This window comes from Pan paniscus, chromosome 2, assembly GCF_029289425.2.
Source record: "Pan paniscus chromosome 2, NHGRI_mPanPan1-v2.0_pri, whole genome shotgun sequence".
Lineage (NCBI taxonomy): Eukaryota > Metazoa > Chordata > Mammalia > Primates > Hominidae > Pan > Pan paniscus.
This window is the reverse complement of record NC_085926.1, coordinates 136671056-136688153: the sequence shown is the minus strand read 5'-3', so window position 1 is coordinate 136688153 and position 17098 is coordinate 136671056. Positions and strand designations below refer to the sequence as shown.

Below are 17098 nucleotides of genomic sequence, written 5' to 3'. Positions count from 1 at the left end.
TTGTACTTTTCATGGTTCATGCCCATTACAAACATGGGGGCATCAGCAGAGGGGGCAGAGATGATGACCCTTTCGGTTTCTCCTTTTAAATGAGCCCCAGCCTTCTACAAGGTAGTGAAGATGCCAGTGGTCTCCACAATGTAATTGTGGTGGCATCACCCAATTTGATTTTGGTGGGAATTTGCTCCTAGAAAATGGTTATGGTATTTTCATTGATGACAAGCTTGCCATTCTCAGCCTTGACTGTGCCACGGAACTTGCCATGGGTAGAATCATCATGGAACATATAGACCGTGTAGTTGAGGGCAATGAGGGGGTCCTTGATGAGACAATATCCACTTCGCCAGAGTTAAAAGCAGCCTTGGTGACCAGGTGTCTAATAAGGCCAAATCAGTTTACCTGGCTTTCACTTTCATTGTGATGTCTCAGGGATGTGGCGGGTGTTACATGAGAAGATGTGGCTGTTGAATGGGAGGAACAGAAAGTGTAAATTTTTTTTTAAAGAAAAAAATGAATTATTGACTGTAGTAATTGCGTGGTTTCATTCTAATAGGTCATGCTGCAATGATATATTGCTGTAACAAACCATCCCAAAACTTAGTGGTGTAAAACATTCATTTTATTATGCTCTGGTTCTGCAGTCAGGAATTGGATGGGGCACACCAGAGTCAGGTTGTCTTTGGCCCATGTTGTCTGGGCATCAGGTGGAAAAACATGACGTCTGAGGGATGGAGTCATTGAAGGCTTCTTCACTCAGAAGTTTGGCTATTGGTACTAGCAGTCAGCTGGAGTTTGTCAACACTTATCCTTGGCCTCTCCCATGTGTCTGTCCTGAGCTGTTCACTGCTTGGTGGCTACCTTCTAAGAGTGAGCATCTCACAAGCAGGTGTCTTAAGTGAGGAAATGGAAGCTGCAGCTTCTTAAACCTGGGAATTAGTAGAGCATTACCCCTGCTGTATTCTATTAGAGGTCAAGCCATCACTGAAGCCATATTCAAGGAGAGGGATCGTGCACCTGACCTCTCATCACGTTTGGCAGGTCTCTCCAGATGGCAGGTCAGGTCCATGAGGGACACATTGGCGGTGGGGGCATAGAAGGCTATGCCAGTGAGCTTCCTGCTCAGCTTGGAGATGACTTTGCCCACAGCCTTGGCAGGCAGCACCAGTAGGTACAGGAGTGATGTAAAAGAATTTTGTGGCCATGTTTTAAAATCATCCCAGGTCGTGACAGCAGTGCTGTTGATCATGTAATCACAATTTTTTTAAGCTAGTTTTCAATACTTTGTTAGATTATTTAGATTCTTTTTTTTTTTTTTTTTTTTTTTTTGAGGTGGAGTCTCACTCTGTCACCAACGTTGGAGTGCAGTAGCATGATCTCAGCTCACTGCAATGTCCACTTCCCAGGCTCAAGTGATCTTCCTACCTCAGCCTCCCAAGTAGCTGGGACCACAAGTGCATGCCATCATGCCTGGTGTGTTTTTGGTAAAGACAGGGTTTTACCATGTTGCCCATGCTGGGGTTTTGTTTGTTTGTTTGTTTGTTTGTTTTTTGAGACAGGGTCTCACTCTGTCGCCCAGGCTGGAATGCAGTACCACAATCACAGCTCACGGCAATGTCTGCCTCCCAGGCTCAGGCGATCGTCCCTCAGCTTCCTGAGTAGCTGGGACTACAGGTGTGTGCTACCACGCCCAGCTAATTTTTGTATTTTTTGTATTTTTTTGTAGAGGCAGGGTTTTGTCAAGTTGTCCAGGCTGGTTTCGAACTTCTGGCCTCAAGGGATCCTCTGCCTCGCCCTCTCACAGTACTCGAATTACAGGCATAAGCCACCACTCCCGGCCTTAGATTCTTAAAGCTTTCTTTCCTTGCTAATGTTTTATCCAAAACATTTTTAATCCCTTGAGAGTATTCCCATAGTTTCCAGAAGAAAAAGGTATGGGTTGGTTTTAGTAGCTACGTTCAGTTAGGAAACATTTTAAATTATTAACTGTTATACTAGTGGTATGAAATGGATACTAATGTCATTTTTCTTTCTTTTTTTTTTTTTTGAGATGGAGTTTCGCTCTTGTCGCCCGGGCTGGAGTGCAATGGTGCAATCTCCACTCAGTGCAACCTTTGCCTCCGGGGTTCAGGTGATCCTCCTGCCTCAGCCTCCCGAGTCGCTGGGATTACAGGCACACGCCACCACGCCCGGCTAATTTTTGTATTTTTAGTAGAGACTGGGTTTCACCATGTTGGCCAGGCTGGTCTTGAACTCCTGACCTCAGGTGATCCACCCACCTCGGCCTCCCAAAGTGCTGGGATTACAGGTGTGAGCCACCGCGCCTGGCCAATGTATGCTTTTTAATTTAAAAGAATGCTATATTTGAGGGTTTGAAACGAAATATAATTTATTAGCTTATAGGGTAATGTTATAAGTTAAATACAGGACAGTATCCAAAAGCTGTCCTGTTAATGCATAACAGATAAAGATTTCAGATCTTTTGGGATCTTAGACATAGTAACATGTGATTAATTATTATATTCCAAACCATGTAACTCCCAGTACTCATCCCATTATGCACAGGTCATAGGCAGGGGCAGTGAGGCAATGAGGGGGTTTCATGACAGCAACATTGTGGTGCTGCCTCAACTTTTTAGATGACATAGCCTGATCCCCAGACACTGCAGTCCCACACCTTAAGAAGTTCAGGCGGGTACTCTGTATTTCGCTTTTCCAGTATTCCATCCTCATCCCTTCTGGTTGAGGCTCTGGGAGGTCGAGGTAAAAAACACTGCAATCATTCAGAGAACAGACATGCCTCCGCTAGTCTCTCACTAGACCTAACTGCTCTGGTACAGGCTGGATTGCAAATTGCTTCGTTTTGTTTTGTAATTACCTCATCTCCCAATCAAGTGTGTGATATGGTATCTTAAACAGAATAAGTACTTATTAAATATTCATTTCCTTGAAATTCAGTTGTTTTCCCACTTAGTCCCTCTGCAGTTTTCTTCTCTTCCTCTTTTTGATCAAGGCCTAGCACTGAGATGACATTATCAGCCTGCCTCTCTGGACTCTCTGTGTCCTCTAGAGAGAATAACCAGTGAAAGAAGACTTGGCATCAAGGACAGATACTTCTTCAGTTTTTCTTAGTCTTTTCCCCCTCAATTTACAGTCAGTAATGAGGGAGAAATGAAAGCTACACACAGAAGCATTTTGTCATTCATGGGTGGATAGCTTAGGAAGAAAATTGGTCTCCAAGGAAAAGGTTTAAAACAGACAAACAAATGATAAGTACTTGCCAGACCAAACTTAAACCATCATGCAAAGGAGTAATCCTGAAATGACTTGGGATAAATGCCAGCCTTTATTGGATGCTCTTTTAATTTTTACATATTATGACTTATTTTCAAAATGACAGCAGATAGAAATAACTAAAAGAATTCAAAGCCTGGAATAGTGCATTTTCTACAGCTGTAAGCTATTTAAAATTCTTCTCATGTTACTGTTTGCTATCCAGATGGCTTTCTGGCACTGGTTCAGTTCCTAGATGTGAGAGCTGTTGGTTAGTTACTCACCAGCACCACCACACACTTGTACAATTTGGCTCATGACTCACTCTCATTGCAATTACATGTGGGTACTCTGCTACACAAACAGTCATTCCTGATTGTCATGATGGTACTTGTAAACAAGAACCAGAATTGATTGGATACCATTTCTAGAAGGAAGATTTGTTGACATTCAAAAGCACCCACCTCAGTTAGTCTATTGGACCCATTGCCACTCATTGGAGTGAGAAACAGAAGCAGTCATCTAGACAATGAAACTTTTGTCTAAAATATATACTTGAATGAGAGGTGCAAAAGTGTATCCAGTGAGCCACAATTATTTGGATATTTGCTTTACTCCCATACTGTTACCTAAAGTGATTAAAAAACAAAACAACCCCCACCTCTTACGAAAGAAGTCAGATGGTGGTAGGAGGTTTGGGAGAGGGTTGCTATCTGAAAGAGACAGACAAGGAGTCTCCTGAGATGCTGGCAGTGTTCTTTTTCTTAACCTGGATAATGGTTTGCTTTGCAATAGGTATTTGCTTTCCAAAAATTCATTGAACTGTACAATTACATGTTGGGTATTTTTGTTTATGCGTTATTAGCAAAAGTGTTTAAAAACAGAAAATGCTCTCCTGTAATGTAGGAGAATTCCCTTAGTTATATCTTCAAAGGCTAGAGAAGGTCTCTATGTTAATGTAGTAGATATTGGTCTTTGGTAGTCTTTGTCCTATTAATTTTATCTATTTAGGGAAATAATCATTTTTACCTTAAAGCGTGGTTATTGTCAAACAGTGATTGGAATAGCTTAACACTTAGTGATAGTTCCCATGTCCCAAATACTGTTCACTTGAATGGGTTTCAGCAAGGGGTGGAGAGGGTGAGAGAGAAGACTGTGGAGATGAAATACATTTCTCATGGAAATATATATATCCATTTGGAATAACTTATCTTGTTGATGTTAGGGGTAAACACGGTCGAACATTTAGATTAGAAAAGAGGAAGGTAGACTAAAAACTAGAAATCTGAAGAGTTTTATTAGCATTGCTTAATAAAAAATTATGTGTTTGGAAGAAGACCATTTAATTTTTAAATTTTTTTTCCATTTCAAGGACTGTATTAAGTAACTTAAAATGGCATATTTTAAAGAGGCTAGCTGTATATTTTGGAATAATAGAGTGATATGACTTTTATTAAATTTTTTTCATCAGCCCTTTTAGTTTGATGAAATAATACCAATAATGTCCTCCCTCTCCACTGAAATACCAGTGTTATGGATTATATGTCTAAATTTATCTTTATGCTTTTTTTTTTCTTTGACAGTATCTCACTCACTCTATCGCCCAGGCTGGAGTGTAGTGGCGTGATCTCAACTCACTGCAACCTCTGCCTCCCAGGTTAAAGTGATTCTCCTGCCTCAGCCTCCCAAGTAGGTGGGTGCCTGACAACACGCCTAACTAATTTTTGTATTTTTAGTAGAGAAGGTTTCACCATGTTGGCCAGGCTGGTCTTGAACTCCTGACCTCAAGTGATTCGCCCACCTCGGCCTCCCAAAGTGCTGGGATTACAGGCGTGAGCCACCATGCCTGGGCTGTGGTTTAGAAATACTAATGAACACATACATATTAAGAATAAATAGCTGGGCCTGTAATCCCAGCACTTTGGGAGGCCAAGGCAGGTGGATCTCTTGACGTTAGGAGTTCGAGACCAGCCTTACCAACATGGCAAAAACTCATCTCTACTAAAAATACAAAAAAAGTAGCCAGGCACGGTGGCAGGCAACTGTAGTCCCAGCTACTTGGGAGGTTGAGGCAGGAGAATCACTTGAACCTGGGAGGCTGAGGTTGCAGTGAGCCAAGATCACACCACCGCATTCTAGCCTGGGCAACAGAGCAAGACTCCATCTCAAAAAAAAAAAAAAGAGAGAGTATAAATAGCCGGGTGCTTTGGCTAATGCTTGTAATCCCAACACTTTGAGAGACCGAGGTAGGAGGATTGCTTGAGCTCAGGAGTTCAAGCTCAGCCTGGGGTATATGTAGCGAAACCTTGTCTCTAGTAAAAAAAAAAAAAAAAAAAAAAAAAAAAAAAAAAAAAAAAAAATCAAAAGAATGATGTGGGTGTGGTGGTGTGTGCTTACAGTCCTAGCTACTTAGGAGGCTGAGGTGGGAGAATTGCTGGAGCCTGGGAGGTCAAGGCTGCAGGGAACCATGATCGTGCCACTGCATTCCAGCCTGGGCAACACAGTAAGACACTGTCTCAAAAAAATAAATAAATAAAATAAAATAATTTTTAAAAATACAGAATAAATTGCTAAGTTCTAACCTAAGTCCTTCCTTTGGACCCACTCAAAGTGTCTGGAACAATAGAACTTTAAAAGAGTGTATAAACTGTATGCCATCATTAAAGGCACATTGAATAAAAGAAACATTTATTTTATAGTTACTTTTGAACTGTATGAGTGTCTTTCCTTCCACCCTTAATTGCCGCGCATTAGGTTGTACTTCAGTTTTTTCTTTTAACTTTAAACACAGTTCTAATTCTAATGTGTATATTAGTTTATATTTGGATTTTTTTCATGTTATTTCTAAACATTGCCACATATTCTTGATAAACATGATTTTAAATGAGTGCACCAAGTGGATGCCATCAGGTGGGTCTGTTTTTTTTTTAATTTTTCATATTTATATATTTTGCTTTATACATGAAACTTTTTCTGTATTCAGGTTTGTAAATAGGTACATTCCAGAACTGGAATTACCAAGTTAGCAGGAATAAACTTTTTCAAGGCTCAGTGCCTATTTGCAAATTTTTTTTTTTTTTTTTTTTTTTTGAGACTGAGTCTTGCTCTGTTGCCCGTGCTGGAGTGCAGTTCTGCAAACAGGGTTCACTGTAGCCTCCACCTTCTGTGCTCAAGAGAAAGAGATCCTCCTCCCTCAGCCTCTCGAGTAGCTGGGACCACAGGCATGTGCCACCACACCCAGCTAATTTTTAAATTTTTGTAGAGATGGGGTCTCACTATGTTGCCCAGGCTGGTGCAGATGTTTTGTAAAAGCTGTTTAGAGTGCCATCTTTGATTTGAGAGGATAAGTTTAAATGTCATTTTATTATAAATGATATGATATATAATGTTATAGCAATTCTTTAATAATTTGTGGAATTACTTTAGAAATAGCTCTTACATATAATTATAGCAATTCGGAATAAATAATCACCTTTAGAAAATGAAGTTCTAGGGCCGGGCGCGGGTGGCTTACGCCTGTAATCCCAGCACTTTGGGAGGCCGAGGTGGGCAGATCACGAGGTCAGGAGATTGACACCATCCTGGCTAACACGTGAAATCCCGTATCTACTAAATACAAAAAATAGCTGGTTGTGGTGGCGGGCAACTGTGGTCCCAGCTACACAGGAGGCTGAGGCAGGAGAATGGCATGAACCCGGGAGGCAGAGCTTGCCGTGAGCCAAGATCGCGCCACTGCACTCCAGCCTGGGTGACAGAGCGAGACTCCGTCTCAAAAAAAAAAAAAAAAGGCAAAATGAAGTTCTATACTGTTCAGTTTTTAAGTACCCAGTATAATGCATACTTCACCATGAACACATCAACAGTTGGGGCTGATTTGTTGTCTTTGAGCAACGTCGGGGGTAGGGACCAAAGCCCAGATGAATCAAGATCCCATACCTTAAGTTGCCTCTGAATGAAACCTCAAGTTGTGATAGCAAATGTAGTATTTAAAGAAGTAATGTGGCCAGGTGCAGTGGCTCACACCTGTAATCCCAGAACTTTGGGAGGCTAAGGCGGGTGGATCACGATATCAGGAGTTCAAGACTAGCCTGGCCAACATGGTGAAACCCCGTCTCTACTAAAAATACAAAAATTAGCCAGGCGTGATGGCAGGTGCCTGTAATACCAGCTTCTCGGGAGACTGAGGCAGGAGAACTGCTTGAACCTGGGAGCCGGAGGTTGTAGTGAGCCGAGATTGCACCACTGCACTCTAGACTGGATGACAGAGCAAGACTTAGTCTCAAAACAAAAACAAAAACAAAAGAAGTAATGTTTTTTCTTTTATATTTTAAAAAGAATTCTTTTTTTTTTTCCGACTCACTGTAAGCTCCACCTCCTGGGTTCACACCATTCTCCTGCCTCACCCTCCCGAGTAGCTGGGACTACAGGCACCTGCCACCATGCCTGGCTAATTTTTTGTATTTTTTAGTAGAGATGGGGTTTCACTGTGTTAGCCAGGATGGTCACGATCTCCTGACCTCGTGATCCGCCCACCTCGGCCCCCCAGAGTGCTGGGATTACAGGCATGAGCCACCGTGCCCGGCCAAAAAAAATCTCTTTTTAAATATCTCCTATGATTTTGGTTGAATTTGTTCACCTATAGAACAAATTTATGTTGTTTTCTGCTTATCATTAGATGTAAAGGAGTAAAGTCCAGTGGGTTCTGCTGGCACATTGGTGGGGAAGCTGAGAACTTTTAAACTCTTTCCTCTTTCTCCAGTGAACAATCGACAGGATATGGGTTATAGTTACAGTTAAAGGGTTTATTGAACTAATTGTCACTGCTGAAGTTCCTGTGCCCTCTGATAGCTTCCTTGAAAAGTTTTCATAGTTTAAAAACTCTGCTTGTCCTTAGCCTTTGATCTCTTGCTTTGATGCTCAAACAGAAGAATGATACAAGACTGAGGATCTTGCCAGGCGAGGTAGGCCTGTGAAAAGACATTTCCTTTAAATACAACAAGAAAAAAGAAAAAGGGGAAAATTATGCTAATTGGTTTGGGGAAAAAATCTGACTTTTGGGTCTGACTCTGTCTGTGTGTATTCCTGGATAATTTACTTAAACTCTCTTAGCTTTAGTTTTCTTATCTTTAAAATGGGTAGGGTCTGTAACTCCTAAGATACCTCCAAGTTGAAACTCTGAGTCACTTCTCTCAGGCTGAACTGTTTGTGTGGTCCTATAAAATAAGAGTGACTAAGGGAAATAGCAGAATATATTTTATTTTCAACCTAGTGGCAATAATTTAATTTCCTTCAAAATATAGCTACAAAAGATTTATTGGTAACCAATTGGTTTGTTACCTCATTTTTTTAAAGTGGCATGTTACAGTTTTAAGTCTGACAAAACACATGATATTTTAATTGCAGAACAGCACATTTTGTGAGTATGCCCTCTCCCTCAATAATTTTCTTAAAGGGCTGTGCATGAAGCTCTGAAGAGTTACATGTCATCTTGTGGTTTTAGTCTGAATATCTCATCGGTAAATTTGTTACTAAAGGTCTTGAAAACTAAGAGCTAGTTATACTGGGTTTACATTCCTCTGATTAGTTAAGGGTCTAGTTTTCTTGACTTAGAGCTTCTTTACCCTTCAAGAATTAGCCAAAAACAACATAGCCAAATATAGGAAACATCATTCATTGGCAGATAGAAATGTATACTGTTATGTTCATTACTTTGAAAAATATAGGCTACAATGATATCTGGATAAATTATGGAGACTCTGTTGCTACTTTGAGAAATAGTAGTGATGGCAGCGGTGGACTGTCTAGAACAGCTGCTGCCATCATGCCAGCTGCAGCAAGGAGGTGTGGCCGGGGCTGCATGCTCTGTGGAGCTGGCGGGAGCTGGGGAACAAATGGGGCCACATCCCTTCCAAGTTAGTGGGTGGGAGCTTCCCAGGAGCAGCTGCAGCTACCCAAACTGTGGGTGCAGACCCGGGCCTCCTGCTTCATGGAGCAGGCAGGAGCACACTCCTTGCCATTGGCCCCCCAGCCCCTTCTCTCCCATGCCAGTGCAACTGCCCAACCAGGCATCCCCACACTCCTTAGGGGCCCAAGAAGGCCCACTCTGCCCTCTCAGGCTCAGAAATGCCTGCTCCCACTGTCTGGCTTTTCCCTATTGTCGGCACCCTGTCCGACCTTGGAGCAGAGTCAGGGCCAAGCCCAAGTGTTGTCACATCCCAGCCAGGTGTGCACATGCTCAGGGTAGGGCTGACACACCAGCCCCCTGCCACCTTGGCCCCCTCCAGATTTTGGGCACCAATGAACATAGGAGGGAAGCTGAAGGGAGGCTGAGGGCAGCTTGGCACTGACCTGTAGGCGGTACCTACAGCTTGGGTGCCATGATCAGCAGCAGGAGGCAGACAGGTTTCTGGGTGGAAGTAGGTTGGGTCCTCAATGAGCCTCCATCTTCAGGCCAGGGAGGGTCTGAAGGCTAGGGACCAGGCTGCCAGTTCCATGGACTAGAGTGGGAACTTGTGCCTTTTCCGGGCCTGCCCATGGCTGCCTGTGGACCAGTTGGCACACACTTCCTTCTCCCTGAGGCCCATAAAAGCCCCAGGCTCAGCCTGAGCTGAGCAGACATCAGGATGACCAGCTGCAAAGAAGAGCTACCCATTCCAGGGCCTCCTCTTGGTTGAGAGCAGCAGACATCAGGACAACAGGCTGCAGACAGGAGCTACCCATTCCAGGGCCTCCTCTCTGCAGAGAGCAGCAGATGTCAGGACAGCCAGCTGCAGAGAAGAGCTACCCATTTCAGGGCCTCCTGTCTGCTGAAGAGCTGCAGAGATGACAGGATGACCTGCCTTCAGAGAAGAGCTACCCACTCCAGGTCCTCCTCTTAGCTGTTGTCACTCAGTAAAGCTCCTCTTTGTCTTGCTCACCCTCCACTTGGCTGCGTACTTCATTCTTGGGACCTGCCAATTGAGGCTAAAAGAACTGTAACACAAACAGGGCTGAAACATGACCTTTGTTCATCGCATTGCAGGCGAAGAGGAGAGAAGAGCTGTAGCCCTTTGGGGAGCCCAGACCTGGGAACTCCCCGAGCCAGGACTGTGACTTCCTCTTTGGGGCCCCAGGGTTCCTGACATCTCCAAGCTTCTGGGTGCCACCATGTCCCCCAGTGCCAGCTGTGGAAGCTGCTTGTGGTACACCTGGTCCAGCCGTAGCCTCAGGGAGAGCTGGTGCCCGTACTGGCACCTGGAGCTGCCTGCCCTGCTGCAGCAGCTGGCAAGTCTGACTGTGCAGGGGCTGGACCCCACACTTGCTCACACACCCATTGCTGCTCCACACAGTCTCCCTTGGCAGTCATGGGATCCAGTCCCATAGTGTGAATCGAGTGCAGCCTGCTAGGCCAAGTGGGCAGACTGAGCCTGGTGGGCCCTGTCAAAACTAAGGCAAAGGCGCCACTGGCCACAGATGTTTCTGGCCAGAAAAACAACACCCCAAGGATCCTGTAACAGTAGGAATTATTTTAGGGCAGTGATTCTGAAAGTGGACTGTGTGAAGCCCCCAAAAGATGGTTTTGAAATTTGTTGGGTTATGATTTTGTTCTTGTTGGCACAGTGATTGAGGGAAGTGCTACTGTTAGGTAATGGATAATCAAACATCCTGAAGTACACTGGACAGTTTTGTATAACAAAAAAAAGTCTTATATAAACATGATTTTTGAATTTTCTACAGATATCTATGTATTTGAAAAGCTTGTTTTTTGTTTTTGTTTTTGTTTTTGTTTTTGGTTCCGTTTTTTCTTTGATACAGAGTCTCTGTCACCCAGGTTGGAGTGCAGTGGCGCGATCTTGGCTCACTGCAACTTCTGCCTCCCAGGTTCAAGCGATTCTCCTGCCTCAGCCCCCCCAAGTAGCTAGGATTGCAGGCATGTGCCACCATGCCCGGATACTTTTTTTTGGTCTCAAAAAAAAAAAGGGGGAATACTGAATATGACAAAATTGAAAACCTTTCTTCTGGAGAATATTTAGCTTAATACTATATATCTCCTTAGAGTGTTTACAAAGTTTGACAGCCAGTCTAACTCAGTTATTAGTAAATTGCTAATGACAATATCAAGGTAGATATATTTAACCTTGCAGTATTCCCTCTGATGATTTACTCCTAGTTGGGAAAAACATTTCTAGGTCTTTAAACACAATAATTCTGCTTTACAGGCATCTTCAGTATGTTGCTGAATCATTAGAATATTTCTGAATCAATTGATACTTTGAATGTGAGGGTTTTGTCCTTGAAATTGTAGATAGGGGAATTGATTTTGGAGATTGGTGTGATGTTTCTTTGTAAGTGAGGAAGGATTTTTCTATTTTTAAGCATGGGCAACTGTTAAAGTAAAGGATAAAATTTTTCTTTGTAAGCGAGGAAGGATTTTTCTATTTTGAAGCATGGGCAACTGTTAAAGTAAAGGATAAAATTTTTCTTTATGATGCACCTAAAGATGGCACAAGAAAGATACTTAGCCTTTGCAGTGTATTTTGCCATTAAAAAATTTTTAAGACATTTAAAATGTGAAATATAGCACAGATATAGAAAAATACATAAAACATAAAAACTTAGTGAATTATTCTGAAATGAGTTTTTTATTTTCTTTATACTAGAAACAATTTTCAGTCTGTTGGAGCTTGAGAAATAAATAATGGTTATCCCTTTGACATCAAGGGAGTTCTTCAGCCTATTTAAATTTAGGAGAGGATGCCATATCCTGAAAATAGCAGTTTTATAGTCAAACATTAGTTAAAAAAATACATCATTTTCAGAAACACCTATAACATTACTGGGATTGCAACACAGTGAGGGTGCCATCTTTAAGTTATAGGTGAGATCCATTTTATGTTCTTCTTCACATGACAGGAGTTTATGTATTTGAGACATGGCAGCATTAGGCAAAGCCTGATCTATGCAAAAGAATTTTATATGTTTGTTAATATTTTTTACTTTATTCTTTTAAGGAAAGATACATGGGCTACCTGAAATGTAGGTTGAGATTTTGTAAAACCACATGCAAATAGACTTGAATGTCTGAGTTAAGTAATTTCAACTTTTTTTCTTTCGCCCCACTTCGTCTCACTCTTCCTTCCATCTCACTCTGTTGCCCAGGCTGGAGTGCAGTGGCATGATCACAGCTCATAGCAGCCTCAACCTCCTGGGCTCAGGTGATTCTCCCATCTTAGCCTTCCAGGTAGATGGGACTACAGGTGTGTGCCATGTAGTCCCATGCACAGCTAATTTTTTTTTTTTTTTTTTTTTTGAAGAGAGGGGGTTTTGCCATGTTGTCCAGGATGGTCTTGAACTCATGTGCTCAAGTGATCCCCCCACCTCAGCCTCCCAAAGTGCTGGGATTATAGGCATGAGCCACTATACCTGGCTAGTTTTCTTAATTTAAAGAGTTGTAGGATATGTAGATATATGTGGCATTTTATCTATGTATTGGTAAAATATTTTGATTTCATATAAAGGTATCACTTGCAGAGGCTGTTTATGATATTTCTTAGAGTAAGTGCTGAAAGACTATATTGAAGATTGCAAGGTTCAAGTTTTCCTGTCAAGCATGATTTAAATCAAATTTTTAATATCCGATATAATTGTCCTACTAGCAGATTCTTTTTTTTTTTTTTGGAAATGGAGTCTTGCTCTGTCATCCAGGCCGGAGTGCAGTGGCATCATCTTGGCTTACTGCAACTTCCGTCTCTCAGTTTCAAGCAATTCTCCTGCCTCAGCCTCCTGAGTAGCTGGGATTACAGGCAGCCATCACGCCCAGCTAATTTTTGTATTTTTAGTAGAGACAGGGTTTCGCCATGTTGGCCAGGCTGGTCTCGAACTCCTGACCTCAAGTGATTCACCTCCCAAAGTGCTAGTGGGATTATAGGCGGGAGCCACTGTGCCCGGCCTCCTTCTTACAAATTCTATGGGATTTGTTACTCATTTCTTCATTTAACCATAAGTGATTATTTATTGAGAGGCTAATATGTGCCAGGAGCTAAAGAGCTAGAAATAATATGAGACTAGGGAGAGATGAGTAGACAGTGAGCTTTAATACAGTGTGCTCCAGTGTTGTCACAGGTATGTCCTGGGTGCTTGAGACACACCGAGGAGTATCAGGGAAGGTTTCCAGGAATCTAGAATAATAAAATTTGGTCAGGCAATATGGAGCTGAAGACATCTTAGGAAGAGGGAATAATCTGTTTAAAGTAGGAGGCAGGAGAGAATGTGAGATATGCTGGCAAGTACCTGTGATTCAGCATGACTGGACTAAGGATCCTGTGTGTTGAATGACACATTTAGAGAGGAAGGAAAGTAGGGGCCCAATCATGAATTCATTCTCATAATTCAATTTATTTTAAATTAGTCTTGCTTTGTTGCCTGTGCTGGTCTCGAACTCCTGACCTCAAGTAGTTCTTCCACCTTGGCCTCCCAAAGTGCTAGGATTATAGGTGTGAGCTGCCATGCCCTGCCTCATAGTTCATTTTATTTTTTATTTTACTTTTTGAGACAGTCTCACTCTTGCCCAGGCTGGAGAGCAGTGGTGCAATTAACAGCACACTGCAGCCTCAGCCTCCTGGGCTCAAGTGATCCTCCTGCCTTAGCCTCCCTAGTAGCTAGGACCACAGGTGCATGCCACAACTCTTGGCTAATTTTTTTTTTTTTCTTGATAGATGAGGTCTCACTATGTAGCCCAGGCTGGTCCTGGGCTCCCGGGCTCAAGCAGTCCTCCTGCCTTGGCCTCCCAAAGTGCTGGGATTATAGACATGAGCCACCACTCTTAGCCTTGTAATTCATTTTAGATATAATCATTTCATCAAGAATTTTTTTTTTTTTTTTGGAGACGGAGTCTTGCCCTGTCGCCCAGGCTGGAGTGCAGTGGCGCAATCTCGGCTCACTGCAACCTCCGCCTCCCGAGTTCAAGCGATTCTCCTGCCCCAGCCTCCCAAGTAGCTGGGATTACAGGGGCGTGCCTCCATGTCCAGCTAATGTTTGCATTTTTAACAGAGACGGGTTTTCACCATGTTGGTCAGGCTGGTCTTGAACTTCTGACCCCGTGATCTGCCCGCCTTGGTCCCCCAAAGTGCTGGGTTTGCAGGCATGAGCCAGCACGCCTGGCCTTCATCAAGAAATTTTTGTATCTACCTTAATGCATTTTCTCGAATGGCTTAGAAATTTAGAATTTTATATCTTGGCAGTTGATGCTATAGGATGGGAGTGCTGGTGAGATGCAGTCAGTCTCTTTGAAAAGATTGCTGCTCTGGGCATTATGTCTCAGATGCCTTACCATTTCCAGCTGTCTGGTAAGGGTGAGATCCCAGAGTTTTATTTTTCTAGTTTCATGCTCTTTTATTAGTATTGTATTAATTGGGTGATTTGGTTTCAGTTCTGAGAGTCTTGACAAAAATCTGTGTTGAAGAAACTAAGGACGTGTACAGGTTTATTATGTTTCTAATTCTGTGACAGAGGGCTGATGTTTCATAAACCCACCTCAATTTTAAATGCTAACTTTTGGGCCGGGCACAGTGGCTCATGCCTGTAATCCCAGCACTTTGGGAGGCCGAGGCGGGCGGATCATGAGGTCAGGAGTTTGAGACTAGCCTGACCAACATGGTGAAACCCCATCTCTACTAAAAATACAAAAATTAGCCGGGCATGATGGTGTGTGCCTGTAATCCCAGCTACTCAGGAGGCTGAAGCAGGAGAATTGCTTGAACCTGGGAGGCAGAAGTTGCAGTGAGCTGAGATCATGCCACTACACTCCAGCCTGGGCGACAGAATGAGACTCCATCTCTAAACACATACATACATACATACATACATACATACATACATACATACATACATACATACTAACTTTCATTTTTCCTCCAGCTTTTGTTGGCAGCTCTTGGTTAGACATAGTACTTGAGTTACTTGTTCAGTAGCTGGCTTCCACCTCTGTCTTTGCATGGTGGTATTTGAATATAAGCAAAGTATATATATATATTTTTTTTTATTGTTGTTTTGTTTTTTTTGAGGCAGACTCTCACTCTGTTGCCCAGGCTGGAGTGCAGTGGTGCAATCTTGGCCCACTGCAACCTCCACCCTCTGGGGTCAAGCAATTCTCCTGCCTCAGCCTCCCTGGTAGCTGGGATTACAGGTGCCTGCCGCCATGCCTGGCTAATTTTTTTTTTATTTTTAGTAGAGACAAGGTTTCACCATGTTGCCCAGGCTGGTCTCAAACTCCTGGGCTCAAGCACTCCACTTGCTTCGGCTTCCCAAAGTGCTGAGATTATAGGCTGAGCCACCCTACCTGGCCCTGCAAAGTATGGTCTTTATAAGTTAATACAGCATGTTTTCATTCAGCAAATACTTATTGAATGCTTATTACTTGTAAGATTGAGAAGCTCCTACACCAGATCTTCAAAGGCTGCTCTGAAGTGATTTGCTTAATTTTAGGACTAGTGCCTTAATAACATGTGTAGTGACTATGTAGTTTTGTTCGTGTTTATGGAAGTTTATTGGTTAAGAGTTCCTGAGTATAGAGACCTTTCCATATACTGTGGTGAGAAACAGTACTTTAAAAAGCATGTTGACAATACCTGAATTCTGTGATCAATCTTAGCATGGCTAAAAGTAAGACCACTAGACATTATATCTCCTCAAGGAGCTTATAATGAATCCATATTTAAATTTCCCAGATTATTTCAAAGATAGGTTTTTTTTGTTTGTTTGTTTTTTGTTTTTTTTGAGATGGATTTTTGCTCTTGTTGCCCAGGCTGGAGTGCAATGGCACAATCTCTGCTCACTGCAACCTCCACCTCTTGGGTTCAGGCGATTCTCCTGCCTCAGCCTCCTGAGTAGCTGGGATTACAGGCTTGAACCACCATGCCTGGCTAATTTTTTTGTATTTTTAGTAGAGACAGGGTTTCGCCATGTCAGTCAGGCTTGTCTCAAACTCCTGACCTCAGGTGATTCACCCACCTCGGCCTCCCAAAGTACTGGGATTACAGCATAAGCCACCGTGCCTGGCCCAAAGATAGTTGTTTTTTTTTTTTTTGAGACGGAGTCCCACTCTGTCGCCCAGGCTGGAGTGCAGTGGTGTGATCTCAGCTAACTGCAACCTCCACCTTCCTGGTTCAAGTGATTCTTCTGCCTCAGCTTCCCGAGTAGCTGGGACTACTGGCACACGCCACCACCCCCGACTAATTTTTGTATTTTTATTTTTTTGAGACGAAGTCTCGCTGTGTTGCCCAGGCTGGAGTGCAATGGTGCTGTCTAGGCTCACTGCAACCTCTGCCTCCCGGGTTCAAGCAATTCTCATGCCTCAGCCTTCTGAGTAGCTGGGATTACAGGCACCCGCCACCATGCCTGGCTAATTTTTGTATTTTTAGTAGACATGGGGTTTCACCATATTGGCCAGGCTGGCCTCGAACTCCTGACCTTGTGATCCACCTGCCTTGACCTCCCAAAGTGCTGAGATTACAGGCGTGGGCCACAGTGCCTGGCTAAGATAGTTTTTTATAGTTGATTTGTTCCAGCTAACATTGGATTTGGCTGTGTCTCCTAAGTGTTTTTTAAATTCTTTAACAGTCCTTCCACCGTCTTCTTCCTCCTCTTCTTGATATTGATTAGCTGGAGAAACCATATAATTTGTTTTATTGAAGATGCCACATTCTCTACTTGGCTGATTGCTTCCTTGAAGTATTTAACTTTTTTCTCTGTTTCCTGTAAACTGGCACATAGATCAGATCTAAAGCCTTGATTAGATTCAAGTTCAGTTTTGTTTTGTGTGAATGGTAAGTACTGACTATTGCATTTCATG

At 42.9% G+C, this 17098-nt stretch overlaps 1 protein-coding gene across 5 annotated transcripts in view; it reads left to right on the top strand.

The window, feature by feature from the left end:
• Positions 1–17098, top strand: part of PIK3CB (phosphatidylinositol-4,5-bisphosphate 3-kinase catalytic subunit beta) — a 182228-nt gene that overhangs the window by 55944 nt on the left and 109186 nt on the right. The gene's annotated exons all lie outside the window — the stretch shown is intronic.